Genomic DNA, 17,730 nt, shown 5'->3' with positions numbered 1-17,730 from the left:
TGTATTAGAATACTTGACATTATAGATTTCAGACTTTGAAAGTTGATGCCAAAACTAATAGAAAGAAATTTCAAGATAATATTTCGAATCGCAGACTAAACATTGTCAGAATCCCCGGCAAATGTACTATCATTGAGACACCAACTATATAAAGGAAACTCTATGTTTAATATTTTAATAGTAAGAACGAACAGAAGATGCCAGAAAGGGTCGCCTTTTTGTACTTTGTTTGGAAAACGAAATATTTTTGCCGGAATTAGAAGAGTAGGATGTTTATATTTTGACATAATTGTACAGCTTTGGCATACGTTTCTCACAAATTTTAAAAAATGTAGTCTTCTGACGCTAAAAACGTTTTTAATCAATCTTCAGTAACACATGAGGGTCAGAACATTTGGGTGTTGTGAAAGTTAGATTACAGCGTGTATTGCAGCTTTGAACTCTCTGGGTACTCCCATACACAATTGTTAGGGACTGGGTTCATAATCATAACTTACAGCGATGTTAGGAATGCTATATTCAAAACTAGTCTAAAATAAAAAAAAACCCACTGTAATTAGCCAAATTCCATCATTTCCTTTTCAAAACACGTAAGGGTGAAGCCCAACAAAGGATCAGGATGATAATTTGTTATTTTAGAATATATGACTAAGCTAGGTTAAAGAATCAAATAAAGCGACGGACAAAGGAGATTGGGGTTTGGTTTATCCTTGATACTGATGGTCCGTAGAATGTCAGCCCTCCTACTACTGAAGGAATTTTGAGTAGGAATTTCCTATATTTGAAAGGGAATCAAAATTTAAAGACATTTAGAAGCTGTAGTCAATAAACTAAATAATTTGGAGGGTCGGACCCTCTGAGTTAATAGAGCAGTGCTTCACAGAGTAAAAAGACAGATCATTATAAACTAGGAGGTCAGTCTCATTGCAACCCTTCAAGTCTCCAGTGCGAACAAAACTAATTGGGTGGTTCCAAAATCCAGTTTTCTTCAAGCATTTTAAAGATACACTTATTCTCGATCTTGTACTCTGAGGAGATAATTTTTCATATTCCATCATCAATTGGTTTACTAATCAAATTCATTAATTCAAGAATTCTTTAGTTTATCACTACAGTACCGCTCAAATGTTTCGGACCACCCTATTTTTCTCAATTTCCAAGTCAATCCTAAATTATTTTTATTACGGTTCTTTAGAGAAACTTATTAGATAAGCTTAAACACATTTATTCTATTTTAAAAACTTGGACAGATATTCATGTTTGGCGCAATTTTAAAATTATCGATTTTATACTCGATCATATGTTCCGGACCAGTTTAAAAAAAACCGAAAATTTATTAAACTTATAAAAGTTAATAATAATATTTCCTCCGTTGTTCGTATAACAGCATTTATTCGCTCTGGAAGTGAATTGTATAATTTTTCAATGTACGAATTATCAATCTCGTACCAAATTTTTTGGTCAAATTCCAGAGCTCTGGAAGATCTTTTGGTTCCAGATCATAAAGTTTTTGTTTTAGTACCGACCACATATTTTCAATAATATTCAGTTCGGGTGACTGGCTCGGCCAAGTTTCTAAGATTTTTATTTGTTTCCTTTGAAAAAAATTCATTGTCGACATGGACCGATGGGAAGGAGCGCCCGTCTTGCTGGAGATACATGGTCTCATCATAAAAATTTTCGAGTCCAACATTTATAATTCTCTGATACTCTGCGGAATCAACATTTTTAATGCATAAGACAATGTTTCTCCATCCATTTGCAGCAATAGCTCCCCAGACCATAATGCTAGGAGAAAATTTTCGTGTTTTTAAACAATATTTTGAGTCAAATCTAGAGTTTGGTGGCCTTCTAACATAATTTTTTGTGTTTGAATGCAAATTTATTTTGCATTCATCACTAAAAATAATTTTACCCCAATCATTTTGGCTCCAAGTTAATTCTCAATGCACCAATTTTTTCTAGCCTTTTATGGCATATGGAAAGACTTGGTTTTGGGCATTGCTTTCGCCCATTCAAATTATTTCTTTGTAGGCATCTTTTAATTGTATTTGTGCTTACAATAGAATTAATTTCATATCAAATTTAATTTGATTTGCCGTTTTTGTGGGGTCTGCTTTCGAAATTCTCACTAATTTGCGTTCAGATCTTGGGGATAACAATCTCGGTCGACCAGATTTGGGTCTTTCGGAATATAGTCCAACGGATGAATATCTGGAAATTGTTCTTTGAACAGCAGTTTTGGATATTTTTAATTTTTCGGCAATTTCTCTTGTGAAGCTCCATCTTTAAAAAAAGTGATGATAGCGACCCGATCAACCAGTGAAAACACGCGGCATTTGTTATTTATTAGTCTTTGTTTTTAATTGAATCAAAAATTATTTAAATTTAAAGAGATTTAACTGGTTCGAAACATATGATTGCAACTGGTCCGGAACATATGATCGAGTCAAAATCAATTATATTCAATTGCGCCAAACAAAAATATTTAAAGAAAATTTTAGAATAGAATAATGTATTTAAGCTTATCTAATAAGTTTCTCTAAAGAACCGTATAAAAATAATTTAGGATTGACTTGGAAATTGAGAAAAATAGGGTGGTCCGACATTTGAGCGGTACTGTAGTTTAATAAAAAATTGATAAAAATAAAGCCTTTTTTGGTAATTTTGTCTGAAAAACCAAATGAAGAAGCAAGAGACGACGACCTTGTCAAATCACTCTACCAGTGCTCCGAAAGTACTCTCGGAAACTGGGCCTATTCTGCTCCTCTTGCGTGGACTACCACCGCATTGGCTGTGTGAAGTTAAGGAAGAATGCTGTCAAAGGCCTCCGCAATTGGCTTTTCTCACGTTGTCTACCCATGTTCACCTATTCTGAACCCTAAGAAACACGCGCCGTTGCATTTTTAATCACAAACGGGGATTCGATATCCCGTTGCTTTCTTCTTTCAAAAATCCAGAAGGATCTCTTCGAGATCTCCAGATCTTGGAACTTTAAAGATCTCCAAATCAGCCAGAGTTTCTGCTGCCTCGACAGTCTAGTTGAAAGGACAGTCTAGTCACGTGACATAGAATCCTGAATTTGCCTTTTCTGTTTTGCAACTCTCGGATTTGGAACTTTTGAGAACTCTTCAGAAAACTCCAAGTCTCTGGACTCTGAGATTAAAATGAATCTAAATCCCCTCTGAAAGCTCAGCGCCCTAAGACTATCAAAGAATTAATGCATTCAATCTATTTCGATGTAGAAAATCCGAAAAAAATCCACTAAGGGAGCTATTTGAGTCTCTTGAAAACTTGATGTCCAACATACTCGTTTGATATCTGCATACTCAAAATTTCTAAAGAAAGATAAATATGACATTTAAAAAGTTAATTACAATTAACTCAGAAAAGGAATTCTAACAATTTAAGTTTAAAAAAGAAATTTTTATTGTAAACAATCTGACATTTAAAAAACTTACAAAAATCTCAGTACTGAGTGAAAACTATAAAATAGTATGAAGAAAGATATTGCAATTATTATTTCAAAGGAAGCTGAAGCCAGAGATTTAGGGAAAGAGAAGCATACAGTGGCTGCAATGTTTCTTATCAAATCGCTATTCATTCGATTCTCAACTAGGATTCAGTTCTAGAAAAATTATTTTAAGAATGTTCCGCAAGGACATGCCCCATGAGCAATTCAATGCTGATCCTCCATCTGATTTTTTCTTATATGCCGATGATGTGATGATCCTCGATGCTTAGAAAAGGAACTTCAAGCTTTCAATTTGTATCGAAACTATCAATTAATTGTGTAATAATAAACTACTCACCATTGCTCGTTTAAATCCATCTTTCACCTCTAACATTTTTTAAGTGATTTAAACGCTAGGATTTATTCGATACTTCGGTCTCAGGGTAGAGAAGAGTCTTGGTATCGGCTAAACGAAAAAAAACTTTGTAGCTTTGTAATGTTTAAGAAAAGTCTACTTGGGTCGTTGGATTTCCTTTATGTTTCCGGTTGGTTATCCTACCCTCTCTAATATCCAGATTTATATTTTCGTCTATTAAAAATAGTATAGTCGTGAATATTCTCATTAATCTATCATAAAATTTCTTTAAAAATGGCTGAGAAATTTCATCCATTTCTATACTTTTGTTAATATACTTATTTAAAACTCAATAGTGTCATATCTAATAGTATCAATCGAATTAAGAATGTTGCCGTATGAGAAGATTCTTTGTTTTTTTAATCTGCCCCGGGATTTATGTATTCCCTCACTTTGTTCTTTCTTTTATTGCTGATTATATCGCAAGGGTCCTCATTTGAATACAGAGGTATACTTTCTGAATTGAAAAATTATGATTATACTGTTTTGGTAGATATTTCGAGGGCACGAAAAAAATAATGCATTTGATGTGGTTGGTCTCTGTTCTTGTGATTGATATTCATTTTTAAAAGTTTTGGATGAGCATTCTTTAAATTGATCATTGCTGGGTGATCGATGATGAGATCTTTCATTTCTGTAATTTTTAAAACTGATATTGTAGGGTTTTATTATTTCGTGATTTTGTATATTATGGGATCTTGATCCCGTGTATTTTGGATTTGGATAATCAATGAAATAGTTTTGGGAGTTTGTCAATGGGATTTGTTGGATGGAGCTCTGTTTGATTATTTTTTTGGAACTTTCCTCTTTTTTGATATTTTTATTTTTAATTCCAATTGCCACATAGCATGAAAAAGCAGAAAATAACGAAAATACAAAACTTAAAATAAATAAATAAAAGCTTGTCCAATATTTTGCAAAAACAGCCGAACCTGGCCACGAAATGTAGCCAGAAAAATAATAATAAACCAAACAAACTCCAGCGTCCATCAAAGCTATAAAATTGAGGTTTTGGTTAGATAGTATTTTATGTTGTATGCATTAAAAATATAAACTCACCGACAACTGTAGTCAAAAATCCAGCATATTTTAATTTAGGCATTGGATTCTGTGAAAATCGTGCCACGAAGATTATTACTGTTGAAATTAACATCATAAAACTTGAAATTCCTGTCAGGCATTGAACAGAAGTAAGCCATTCTGTGATTGAGAAATCTATGAAATACGAATTTTTGTATAATTAAGTAATATTCCGTCTTTTTTTGTTGCTGTTTGAGTTGAATAATCAAATCCCAGTAAACAGAGTTCTACGAGCAGCCTTAAAAGATGATTAAAGCATGCAATTGTGATCATTGTTGTTTTATTTTGTTTTATTTAATTTACTCCAATTGGTAGACCATCATAATCAATTCATTTTATTTAATAATTATTTTATTAAATATAATTCAAAATAAAGGGGTTATTTGATTAGTTTGCTTATTGACAAATAGCCAAGGCATTACCCCCCATATTTGGTTAATTTTTTTAGATAATTTATTTTGAATGATTCTGAAAAGGAAGACTAAACATAGGAGTTTTAAAAATTTTTTAAGGATTCAATTATTTATTATTTTGAACAGGTCATGAAATGGAAAAATAGTAATTAGAGGTGGAAGACTAATGACAGAAAATTTTTATGCGTTTTTATCTTTAGAAATTAATAGAAAAATATTTCAGAATAAACTAAGGACAGGTATTGTCTAAGCTATTTTTTAAGACTTTTAATATAAAAAAATTATTCCTCAATATTGAGTATAATCGGTGTTTCCATGGCAGAGATGCTAAACCATACAATCGGGAAAAGTAAATTTGTTTTAATCAAATTTTTCGTTAGAGATATCAATAGAAGAGGACATCATTTCCTTCAAAACACTGTCTGAACAGTGCTCTACAATAGATGACCAATCGGGTAGATTACAAAGTTAGTATTTAGAATGTGGAGAAACTTTGTCTAAACTGAAAAGATTGGTAAAGGAAGAACAAGTTAAGCCTGAACATGGAAGGTGAATATAATTTTAAAGCAGTAATCCCAGAATAGCCTCAGCAACCAACTCGTCTTATGACAGTGTCTTAGAATTTGTACGTTCTTTTTTGCTTCAAAATAATTTTTCGGAAACTTTAGCATCCTTTCAGAACGAATGGTAATTTTTAATTTTATGTTTAAGCGCGTTTAGATGTGTTCATAGCGATATCAAAATTCCTCAAGAATACTTGAATGGTCTCAACGTAAACTCAAAGCTGAACTACTCCAATCAGATTTGACTCAGATTCGTAATCAGTACAAGTAAAACCCCGATTTATTTAATAAAGTGAACTAATGGAAAAATACATTAAAGTTCAAAAAGAACGAAATTTTCATTCTTTGAAACATCGCAGATTAGAAGCAAGAAAAGCAAACGTTAATAAAGAATTTAAAAATGTGAATACATTCTGACTTGAGCCATAGGTCGAAAGAACACTATGAAGCCTACCATCCGCTTATTACAAAATTATCTTCAAAATACGAGACAATGATGCGTGAAAAAAGCACAACCGAGTTGGATCGAGCAAGAGCAGAATGTAAAATAAACAAACTAAAATTGCAACTTAAGGACATGGAAGCTAAAACAATTGGAAATGATAACATAAAAAGTTTATTTCAATAATATTTTTAAGAATCAAAACTAAAAAAGAGTATCCAAGACTCATTTCCTAAACAAAACAAAGACACCCCCTTCCCCGATGACACTGGAGTAAATCCTTACCTGGAAGTATTTGAAAAGAAAACGCCGATCCGTCCATATGACATATGTCTTGCCACTTCTATGGAAGCTTCGGAGGAGTTCAATCCCGACAGTCCTATAAACAGGTTGATTTGACTGGCATGTCCGCAGTGTCACCTTCGGGCATAGCCGGGAAATTATTTTAGCTGGTTGTGAAGATGGGAATTTAAAACTATTTTCTTCTTGTAATTTTTCTTTCGAGAGTTGCATTCCCGCACATTCTACATGGATTTCTTCATGTCGTTTTAATCCTCAGCAAACACACATTTTGTCTTCAGCTGCTGACGGACTTGTCAAGCTGTGGAATTTATTTGATGTCGACCTTGCCGAATGTCTGACCACCATAGAAGAACATAGAAGTGTAGGTTCATGTCTCTATAAATTGATTTCCAATAGTTTGGGACTGTGCCTGGCATTCAGGTGGAGATTTCATAGCAACTGCCTCGTTTGACGGGACATCAAAAGTCATCGATCTTAACACGTGCCATTTTTAAATTCTTATGAAATGACAGTCAGCGTTGTCGTAGCATTTTACGTTATCACAAAAATTCGATAAACAGCGTTGAATTTTTGCCATTTTCGTGCACAATCCTTACGGCGTCTGCTGACAAAACTATGGTTATATGGGACGGAAGAACTGTATTTTTTAATGGGCATACTTTAAGTCCGTTAGGGAAAAAGTACTCATCGAGGGACATAAGTCTGCTATCAATGCTGCGTCATTCAGTGCTAAAGTTAAAGTTTTTCTTTGTTTGTTAGGGGGATAAAATAGTTTCTTGCGACGCTTGTGGGAACTTGGTTGTTTGGGATACTCGAAATATGGGCGTTTTAAAATCACTTAAACTCTGTCCTTTTTCTGCAAATTCGCTTTCGATTGATTCGACGGGTATTTAATTATTTTTATTACCCGACAGGAGAATTATGTGCAGTGGGAGGAAATGACTGTAATGTTCGGATTGTAGAATTAGCGTCAGATAAGGTAAGTTAATTTTTATTCTAAATAAAGTAGGTAGTGACGCTTTCTGGACACGAAGAAGCAGTCACTTCAGTATATCTTGATAAATTCACGGATTTGTTGGTTAGTGGAAGCGGTGATGGTACAGTTAAAATATGGACATAATTTAACATTTAATTTATGATTAACAAGAAAGTCAACTAATAAATAATTTTTTAACAAATGAAAATGCACATTTTTTACGTTTGATATTAGAACTCAAAAAGTCAGCGCTCAAAATTGTTAAAACTTTAATTAATGGAAAAAAGATCTGGAGAATCTGTAAAACTTTTGAATTTTTTCAAAACATCAAATAAGAATAATATTCATCAAAGAACGAGCTTGTCGATGTCAAAAATACTTTTTGAATCATTAGTTGACAAATTGGCAGTCAAGTCGAACATTTTATTTAAGCGAGAAATCATTTGCTGGTCAGTCGGTTATTTTAAATCCGAAACTTAATTTTATTTTGTTCATGATGTGTCGTTTGATGTACAAGTTAGCCAGTTGTTAACCGCGAATCATTATTATGTAAAAAGTTGGAATTAAGAAATTTAGATCTTAATGCCCAAGGAAAAAGAAAACAATTTCTGGAAAGAGGTTTGGAGGTCATATTTAAGTGACCCACAATTTATGGACTTCTGAGTTCTTTTCAGACTATATTCGAAAAGTAAGTTTTGCAGAACATGGTGGTGGCCACAGCTTAATTTCTAAGAAATGAAGACTGGGATTGAAAAAAGCGTTAAAAATAATTTTATTAAATTTTTATTTTGTATAAGTTTTTAATGGTGATGAAAATTTAAAACAATTTTTAGAGTCATAGAAACTTTTTTAATTTAAAATGGCTTCGAAGTCAACTCGACAAAAAAATAGACCAAAAAGTCCTGGTCCTACTCCAAACTATGAAATCATTCCTGGAAGACTGAACGACATTGAATGGTTGATTAAAAAACTACATATAAAAAGGAACCAAATAATGGAAATTCAAGAGGAAAACTATTTTATCAACAATATAGTCAATGAACTCGTAAATCAAGTAGAAAACGTGTGCTACGAAAATTTTATTGAAAATTCCGTGATTCCATTTACTTTAGATCAAGCAAAGGAGGCGATACTGCATATCGTCAAGGTATTCATAAATCGGGTCATTCTTCAGTGGAATTTTATCGTCCGAGATGAAGGCGAAAGCGTAGACTGTGCTAGAATGCTTGCAAATGACCGCAACCGTTAGTCTCAGTTAAATTCAATTGTTAGTTCCTTCTCCCTGTGTAAAAGATAATTGGGCTCAGGCCTGCATTCCAACACTGGCAGTCAAACCTTTACAAATATCTACTCCGCAGTCAGAAGATCAAAATATTAAAGAGACGTGAGAATAATATTACGGTAAATTTGGTAGCTGGGAGGAAGAAGCTGTGGAAGATGAGTCATTTTCACCTGAAGAATCCGTCGTTTTAGTAAAATCGTCCGCAGTTGCTATTCCAGTTGTGTTCTGATCAATTATGTTTAAGAAAAAGAAAGAAGTCAACAAAATTAAGCAAAATATAACTCCTTGCCCAATTTCGACAAAATCTAAATCCTCTAGCCTGGCCACTCTTTCAAGCCAAGCCCAAAAAGAAAGAAAAACTCTTAAAAACTGGCCGTCAGAAGAATCTCACAAATTTCTAAGCACACATGTTTACAAGGTTACTTCAATTTTACTAATTTAGACTCTCCCATGTCGAACAAATGTAAAAAAGGAGGTCGTATTTGATGTTCATGGAAATATCATTTCAACCATAAAAATAGAGCCAAGATCAGTGTTAGATTACAAGTATATTCACATGTTTTTATTTTAGAAAGTTACCAATCCTAAATCTACGAGAAGGGAAAAAGTCACGACAAATTGAAGACTTGAATGATTTTAGTGTAGTTCAGTCAAGTGAATAAAAATAAATAATCAAATAGAACAAATTAAAGAAAGAATAAGAAAAAAGAATTCTCTTTCACTCCAATCATCTGCGCATATTCGAGATGACGGGATAAATCAGCTTGCTTTTGTTTATAAAAGAAAATATATTTTAGCTTGACCTGATTCAGCCAGTACCGGGGACTGTCGTTACAGAGGGAAAACGGTCAAAGAGAGGTCCTGAGCTATCGTTGGCCAAGCAGAGCGATGACCACGAAGGAATTGTTTTACATCCGGTTTCTAATGAGCCTTGGAAACCAAAATTTAGTATTTCTCAAATAACAAATACTTAATATTTTCATTTGAAAATAACATTCAATTTACAACGAATTACGGGGTTTAATGTTGGTTAGTATAAATCAGGTTTTTCTAAAAAGGATGTTTTTATTTTTAATGTATGCAGTGCTTTTTAAGAATCTTGTAGAGATTCTGGTTAGATGATGTCGTTGTCTATCAAAGCATTAAATGTTTCTAAAACGATAAAAATATTTAATGTGTTTAAAGTACATCAGGCTATTACTGTATTTTCAGACATTAAATTGATAAAACATCTTCTGAATACATTTAAATGTTCCATTTGTTATTTAATCTAAGAAAAGAAACAAAAAGTCATTAAAACAAATATAAATCAGAAAAACTACTTTTTAAGTTTAATACCTGACACTTATTCAAAGATAATTTTTTTAGAAAGGTAAAAAAATGTTTCAAATTGATCCCAGAATTGTAAGAGCGTCCAGTTTCTTTTTCTCATAAAGTAAAAGACAGGTTGCTATTTTTGACTGTTTTGTAGAAAGTCAGAAAGGATTTTGTATAGAGTGTTGCTAATAGAATTGGAATCAATTGTGAGTCTTTTTAGTTTGCCAGTGGTTGAAGAGGCACTAGAAGGAATGACTTGTTGATGCTGTAATCAGACCATGTTAATTTTCCAAACAGTCCACTCGGCAAATGAAAGTTTGCAGGTTATTTGTATAATAATCTAAGTTCTTAACTACTTTTGTTTTACAATGAAGTTCAAGTCCCTAATAAAGACATTGTTTTGTGTAATCAATAAAAACGTTTGAAAAAAGATTTTAATCGCAAGTTTCCTTTTTTCTTGACAGTTCTGAACTTCTTTATCATAAAGAGTCGAGTTTTTTGGGGTTTGTTTATTTTTGAGCAGACTTAATTCAGTTTTCTGATTCTTATAGACTCCTTTCCAAATTTGATTTGGGAGACAGTCTATAGGGAGTCCTTAGATCTGGTTTTTATTTTTTCTGTGTATTTTTGTGTTTGTTTCTGTGTGTGTACAACATTTCAATAACTATTCTTCTGTCGTATTTCCGCACCTCATTTTTGCTTTTCATTCATTCGCTAGTTTAAAATCTCATAAGAACAGCTGCATTCGTTTTAAATTTTCTTTCCACTCACATTTATTTAATTCTTGTAAGCTTTAATCTACAGGATAAAGACGTATGAGATTTCTGGATAGCGCCAAAAGTTGATTTCGTTATAGTTCTTTCTGTTTACTTTCTTCATGATAGAATTGACTAAGCCTATGCAAATTTGGTGCTGAATTTTAAATATTTGTAGATAAAAATCTCATTCCAAACAATTTACTAAATATTTAAACTTTTAAATATTTTATTTACTATACAATCAGTTATACAATCCCCGACAAAAAAACCAAATTTGCTTCAATGCGGTTTTTTTTTAAAAATTATAAATAAAAAATGCTTTTTAGTTCAGGAAATAAACTAAATCGACTAACAAAAAGTTTTAATAACTAAAATAAATAAGGAAGATATTTCAACAGAAAAAAAAAATGAAATTAATTTATCGATACGACTTTTGGTATCTGGCACGAGCTCCAGGCCCTCCAAACTTTTTCGCCTCCCTCTTTCTGGGATCGGAATGAAGAAGTGATTGATCATAACTCAAGAGACAATTCTCCAATTCATTCTTACTAGCCTCGTCCTTATCTAAAAAGTTAAAAAATAACAAATCCCACATTTCGCATAAAAGGCGATAATTGACTTGGAAATTGCCTGACGGATGGCTAAAAAAATCTCGTGAAAGTCTTAACCGTAAATCTGAGAGACGACTCCTCCCCCAGAGACACGAACTTGAATGTTCAAGTCTTCAAACGTTCCTTGACCAAGAGCGATGATTGGATCCCAGAGCTAAATTTTGAAGGAGTATTGAATACTTTTGGAAGAAGAGCTTTAGGCTCCCAGATTTTGAGTAGTTTGTTGTTTATGCGGATCATTCCCTGTCCTTTGCGACAAAGAGCAACCGCCTTTGCTGTTTTCTAGTTGTTAGGTTATATTCAGAACTTTATAGCCATAAACTTGGACGTAGTCATTAGACTTTTTCTCAACAGAAATTGGCATGCTCACAACGCAACACGTGTAATTTAAAAAATAATCGATTTAATTTTTTACATTTAATTTTTTAATAAATATTTATTAATTTTTTTAAAATTAAATTAGTTTAATAGAGACAGTTAGAAAAGAGAGAAAGATTGTTTAAGACTACCCACAGGAGAGGGGATGTAACCCGAACTCGTCCACAGTTTTGTCACAGCGACATTTGTGGGCCTGACAGATTTTGAGCCCGACATGTAAGGAGATGGCGATTCTTAGCCACTCGGAGTCCAGGAGGTTCCCAATTGAAGAGAGGGGGAAGGCATCAATCCAAGTACCGCTGCCTGGGTGACAGTCTGCACGAAGGCAGGCAAGCCTGTGTTGGTTAAGTTTCGGAGTGAGTTTTTCGTACAAAGACCGACATACAATCTCGTCCCACTGGCGCTGGTTGTCCTCGGACTCAGGCCGCCTCGAGTCAAACCGGGCCTTTCATAAGAGACCTGCCGCAACGAAATCAGATAGGAGGTCACTTTTGTGGAAACAGGGTGCACATCTTAGCGTATAAAGGAAAAGTGATTTCGCAAGAGGAAAAATGCGACGTGAGGCTCGATGTTTTTAAGCCTCTCGATCATTTTAGCGAGATTCGAAATTTTTTCAGAAAATGAAGCTTCTAGGGCGGAAGGACCCATGGGAGCCCCAAGGATGGATAGATTAGAGTTTTCGGTAATACGAACGTCTGGAAGAATATTGCAGCAAACCGAAGAGGCGGCAGAGAATAAACTTTATTGGAGGCCGAAATTCACAATTTCAGATTTTTTTGGGTTGATAGATAGGCCAATGGCCGAAAGTGATGGGAGGATAAAATGGAGGTCGTACAGGACCCAGGGGATCGCCCTGCTGAACCCCAGTAGACGAAATGATAGGAACATCGTCGCACATAAGTATGCTTGGAGATGCGTAAGCGAGATGTACGAGGGGGTATTCGAAAGGAGCCATTTCGCGGCAGCACTACAGTAAGTGATCCCGTCTGATCGAGTTGAAAGCATTAGCTACGTCCAGTTTGACCATGATAAACTCCTCGGAAGATTCTAACAGCTCACGAATGGAATGGGCTGAGGCCTTGCAACCATTGGAAAAGCCGACACCAAGTTGAGCGGGTAGAAAGTTTGGAGACAAACAGGGACAATGGCGTGACAGAGAAGCCACAGCGGAAAAAATTACCCACAGCGACGTTTCTTACGCCGTTGTCCTTCTTCCCGAGGGCAGTAAGGTTTGCAGAAAAGAAGATACCGCGAGCAAAATCAGGAAGCGAACCGGAGATAAAACGGTTGCAGAGATTGGTAATTGAGCGTAAAAGTTTCCGTCCAACTTCTGCGGTCACAGGAGAAGTCAAGTCTTTTAGATGACCGGGTCTCTTTATCACCGACACCCGCCGTTTTGAATTCTCTTAGAGAAAAATAATTAATTTTAAAACAAAGATAAAGCCAAAGAGAATTATGATTTACGATACGGTTTGTTCGACGTCAGTATATAAAATTATTTGCAAACAATTTTTAATAGAATTAATCAGATACACACAACTTGATATTCTGATTGGAAAAGGAGTTTACGCACGTGACGTCCCAAACCAGACACTTTCCCCTCTGAAATGAAATGTGGTCATCCCATCGAGTCTTCTGCCGTCCTCTACGAAAATCCCTGTAGGTTCCAATTGTGTGTGGAATCCAGCAGTTCGGAGAGATCGACAGATGATCTGGTTCAGTTCGGAATGTCGTGAGGAACGTCCAATTCTGTTCCGGCATGAGAGGGAGTGATATCCAAACTCGTCGGTCCACACGCCGCAGCGGCATTGTTTTGCATAAACGAGTAGACCGAAGCGTAGACAGACTCCAGTTCTCACGGATTCATCACTAAGAAGGCAGTCAGTTGTATTACAAGGGTAACAGTTTAGCCAAGCGCCGCTTAGGGGCTGGCTCCTCGCTTGTAAACAAACCAATCTTCTCTGGTCCATGCTTTCCTTTAGCCTTTAATACGTATTGGCGTTCACTCCGATTGGCACGTCACTTCAGACGGCAATGGCAGTCCCAGCTTGTCCCAAACGGCGACGCAATCATCCACAGCAAATGAATTCCTCTGTTCATTTATTTGAGAAAAAACAGTTTCGATCATATCTCTGGACGAGAGTACTGAAAAAAGGCCGCATGCGGCCGAGAGTCGATGAATGTGCGGCCGTGGGCACAATTAGGTCATCGAGCAACTAATCTTAAATATAATGCTCATAGTGTTAATTAATCAAGAAAAACCCTAAATAATAATTAAAAATATTCATATTAAATAAAATTCTATTTTTATATAATGGTTAACCTTTATTAAAAGTAATTATCATAAACGGCTTAATTTATTTATGTCATTACCTGTTAAAAGACGACGTGCTTTGAATGAAGAAAAAAGAAAATTTAATATCAACTGGGAAAGTGAATACTTCGTAGTCGAAACAGACAACAATAGCATGCAATGCTTATTGTGCCATGAGATTGTGAAAACTATAAAACGTGACAATGCTAAACAACATTTTCAAAGACATCTAGACCACCTAGTTGTCAAGTCCATATATCAATAATTTGAATATATCTTTGCAAGGTAAGGACCAAACAATTTGTCGAATGTATAAAAAAATTAACGATTTTATGAATACATGCCGCCTACTGAAGATTCACATAGAAAAAAATGAATTATTTCATTTTCAAAAAGTCAAAAATCTCATTGATGACAAAATAATTAATTATGACGATCTTACACCAAATACATTTAATACTATATTCGATTATATTTTGAAACAATTTGAAGAGCGATTTAACGAATTAAAAAAAATTGAACTCAAACTTCAATTAACTGCAGCACCACATACTGTTTCGATTGAGAATGCGCCATTGGAATTTCAAATTGAATTATTGAAATTAAAAAATGATTTAATTTTGCAATGATTTAATCAGCGACAGATTATCCAAATTTACGTGAAATGGCAAGAAATATTCTCGTTTTATTCGGATGCACATATTTATGTGAGTCTACATTTTCCAAAATAAAATATTTAAAAAGTCAATATAGATCTCGGATAACGGATGCAAACTTAGAGTCATGTTTGCGCATAATGATATCTACCCTACCAGTGGATTTTAATAAGCTCGCAAAAAATACCAAAGATCCTAGCCGTCATTAGAATAACTTGTATAATACATTTCTTTTAATTAATTTTCCTTCTTTCTTATCTTTTGTCCATGAAATAATTATTTATTTTAATAATATGATGTCCCTGATGAACGAGAGCATTTCCTGTCCAAGAACTCATTCGGTCTCGATGACAATGGGCAACTTATACGGTCACTTTTAATAATTAAAAAAATTACTATATTAATATCGAAAAAATAATGCAGAAAATGTGCGGCCGTGGAAGAGAAGGAAAAAAACATGCTATGCGGCCGCAAACCCAAAAAGCTTGCGCACCCCTGCTCTAGAAGTATATGCTCAATCCCAATGGAATATCACGGGGTTACCTGACTGGGTGGCGAATGTTCGAGGATAAGTGGTTTTTGTATGCCAACACCTATTTCTCGGATCAAATCATCGAAATACTTCCGGCCGACAGTGTTACATATTAAAATAATTAGTTAGTTTACATTAAGAAATGCATACAAGCATTTCTACATGGCAAATAACTACAATAATACTGTATCAGTGATCATAACACATTTTATGGGTGATTCTGAAAAAAACTTGTTTCTCAATTCAGGATATTCGTTCATGACAAATCGAGCAACACAATTACGCCTATCGAGGTGGGAATCACTTCACAGAATTGTCTCAAGCAGGTCGAAGTGGAAAAGTTTCACAAATACGACTTGTTGGCAAATCAACTGGGAGCGATCCACCGGGCGATGTTTTGTTAAGAGGGATAGTATGTGTCACCGACGGTGACAGTATGTATAATCTGTTCATAATTCCTGAAAACGTTCATAGAAATCAATCTTATAAAAAAAGCATGGAAATGGCTTGATTCTCCGTGAGTTGACATCAAATGGCTTTTTGTTCTTTGATCCACGTTTTTTGAGACTCACAATAAACTGGATCGGCAGTTAAGTGTATATTCTTGGAATATTACAAGAAAGTCGAGAAACCAGAAAGTATTTGCCAACTTATACCTGCCAGCGTGATTTCGTAGAAAAGATGGTGCTACAAAATACTATTAAAAGTATTACAAACATCCAGCTTAAAATATGAAAGAAATGTCAACATAATTCCTTAAACCCGTAGGTTTACCGAAGATTTGACACGGGCACAGTGCATACACCACTGCATACCCCTTTCCTGCGCTATTGAGACTTTCCCCACGAGAGACCGGCGTTAAATTTACATTTTTGGTAAATATACGATATAATCAGATTGAAATTAATATTGATATGTTTAGTCTTAAAGCAGGATAATTCCGAATTTAGTGTGTATAACGCATAGAGTTTTATGTGCAGTATCTGCCCTTAAAAAACCCTGAAAAGTATCTCCTTTGGTGTTTGAATTAGGCGATAATTGTTGGGATGCACACATACGAATGTTTTCAGAATCATTGAGGAGGACCGAAATGATGTATGTGAGCTTTATCTTTGTGAGTACTATGAATATTGTCATTTAATTAACTATTTAATAAATTTTTTGATTGCTGTAACCTGTCGACTCAAAAAAGCATTTTTTAATTTCAATATCTTCAATGATAAAAGAGTTTTTAGAAATTATTAAAATCAAATGTAGTTATTGTCTGGTCAAATTACATAATTAAAAAGGAGAACATAATTATGATTCCAGAATAACAACAATTTTTCTATAATCAATATTAACTTTCGAACGATAATTACTCAAATCTTTTCTCCCAGATTATAAACTTTTTTTTCCCAAATATATTATAAACTCAAATATATTTCGACATGTTAATTAAAAAAAACTTACAATTATTTATTTAAACCCAAGGAAATTGTTAAAAAAACCTAGCTATTAAGTACTGGCTTGAAGGATTGAAAGACAATTTCCGCGTAAAACAGCCAGCGAGATCCTCTGAATAAGGAATATAAATTTCCTGGGATCTCTGGAGCGATAGGTCCACAGACGGCCAAGCTTTTTAAGATGAGCAAGCGTCTTGGCCCCAAAAACACAGGAAGTCTCGACGGCAATTGTTCAAAAGTAATGCATCATTATAAAAATATTTGATCTTGAATATTAAAATCAGTCGCAATCAGTGAAAAATTAGGATTAATAAAATTGGAGGTCGTAAATAAAAAAGTTTCCATTAATTGCTAAATTACAAAATATTGTTTATAAGATAAAAAAAGGAAGTATTGGAAAAGAAATTTAACAGCGAACTTAATTTTCACTAATTAGCAAGTATAAATACTGTATCGGGACGGGTTAAAATCTAACCGAATCAAAAAATGGAACCGATTGTGGCTATAGAAAATGAGGATTTTTACGAGATTGAAGATCTATATTGTTTTGCGGAAGAGAGGTCTTTGGACCAGTGTTCCCTCTAAGCGAGTGGTAGCTATGCGCGCTGGGCACATTGCATTGTGCAGCGTTATAAAGTGACGTGTGCAAAAAATTTTTGGGGAGGGAAAATTTTACAATTAAAAAACCAATGGTTAAAAAAATAGGTCTAGTCAATTGGATATTCTCTTCTGTTTTTATTTTGTATCCAAAATTTGTATACTCGATCAAGATCCACTGTATTCCCACTTGT

The 17,730-nt window shown here is 34.3% G+C and overlaps 2 long non-coding RNA genes across 2 annotated transcripts; both read left to right on the top strand.

The window, feature by feature from the left end:
* The first annotated feature begins 5,682 nt into the window (after nucleotides 1-5,682).
* LOC118761962 lies at nucleotides 5,683-6,047 on the top strand. Its single transcript, XR_004997757.1, has 3 exons — nucleotides 5,683-5,711; nucleotides 5,743-5,911; nucleotides 5,942-6,047. It is a non-coding gene; the product is annotated as an uncharacterized LOC118761962 (long non-coding RNA).
* A 629-nt stretch (nucleotides 6,048-6,676) lies between these two features.
* LOC115231783 lies at nucleotides 6,677-7,309 on the top strand. The gene is made up of 3 exons (XR_003883548.2): nucleotides 6,677-7,035; nucleotides 7,067-7,151; nucleotides 7,183-7,309. It is a non-coding gene; the product is annotated as an uncharacterized LOC115231783 (long non-coding RNA).
* Nucleotides 7,310-17,730: the final 10,421 nt, after the last annotated feature.

This window comes from Octopus sinensis, unplaced genomic scaffold (assembly GCF_006345805.1).
Source record: "Octopus sinensis unplaced genomic scaffold, ASM634580v1 Contig18899, whole genome shotgun sequence".
Classification (NCBI taxonomy): Eukaryota; Metazoa; Mollusca; class Cephalopoda; order Octopoda; family Octopodidae; genus Octopus; species Octopus sinensis.
This window is presented reverse-complemented; position numbering and strand designations above follow the sequence as displayed.